Raw genomic sequence first — 1,385 nt, forward strand, 5'->3', positions numbered from 1 at the left:
CGGCCCGCGGCCCCACGCGCCCCACCCGTTGGGGCACAGAAGTTCAGCGCCTTTCCGTGGTTCCCGGGCTTGTCCGCCCATTGGTCTTTTCGCGGCCACTGCGCGCCTGGCGTGGGCGGGTCCGGTGCAGTGGACCGCGGAGCCACTACTGTGTGTGGAGCGTCGTGGGAGCACTTTTCGTACACGCTCTCCTTTAATCCTCACCCCGGTGCTGTATAGCAGTTACTAATATCCCAATTCTACAGAGGCTCCAAAACGGGAGCGACTTGTGGACATTCAAAAACTCTGGGCTTCCCTGGTGGCGCAGTGGTTAAGAATCTGCCTGCCAATGCAGGGGACACGGGTTCCAGCCCTGGTCCCGGAAGATCCCACATTACGCGGAGCAACTAAACCCGTGCACCACAACTACTGAGCCTGTGCTCTAGAGCCCCCCAGCCACAATTACTGAAGCCCGCGCGCCTAGAGCCTGTGCTCCGCAACAAGAGAAGCCGCCGCAATGAGAAGCCCACGCACCGCAACAAAGAGTACCCCCGCTTGCCACAGCTAGAGAAAGCCCGCGCGCAGCAACGAAGACCCAACGCAGCCAAAAATAAATAAATAAATTTATATATATATAAAAAGAACTGGAACACTCAGATGGGTATGGGTCTTTGTGATTCCAAAGCCCAGCACATTCCCATCCACTTCCTGCTGATCAAATTCTGACGGTGTTGTGAATTATTAAGGCATTTCGTTGCAGGAAAGTGGACCCCTTCCAGGGCCCGAGAGTGGGCTCTTGTCTAACACTCAGAAATGAATTGTCCGAGGAGACACACGTGCTGACAAAGCAAGAGACTTTATTAGGAAGGGGTGCCTGGGTGAAGAACAAGAGGGTAAGAGAACCCAGGAGGGGCTTCCCTGGTGGCGCAGTGGTTGAGAATCTGCCTGCCAATGCAGGGGACATGGGTTCGAGCCCTGGTCTGGGAAGATCCCACATGCCACAGAGCAACTGGGCCCGTGAGCCACAATTACTGAGCCTGCGCGTCTGGAGCCTGTGCTCCGCAACAAGAGAGGCCGCGATGGTGAGAGGCCCGCGCACCGCGATGAAGAGTGGTCCCCACTTGCCACAACTAGAGAAAGCCCTCGCACAGAAACGAAGACCCAACACAGTCATAAATAAATAAATAAATAAATAAATAAAAAAGAACGTGAATTTCTTTAAAAAAAAAAAAAAAAGAACCCAGGAGGACTGCTCTGTGCCACGTGGCTCGCAGTCTGGGGTGTTATGGTGATGGGATTAGTTTTGCCACCACTAATCTGTTCTCCATCTCCATAATGTTGTCATTTTGAGAATGTTACATAGTGGAATCTTACAGTAGGTGGCCTTTTTTTTTTTTAATAGCTAC

The sequence above is a fragment of the Balaenoptera physalus genome, assembly GCF_965194825.1.
Source record: "Balaenoptera physalus genome assembly, chromosome: 10".
In the NCBI taxonomy this organism is placed as follows: domain Eukaryota; kingdom Metazoa; phylum Chordata; class Mammalia; order Artiodactyla; family Balaenopteridae; genus Balaenoptera; species Balaenoptera physalus.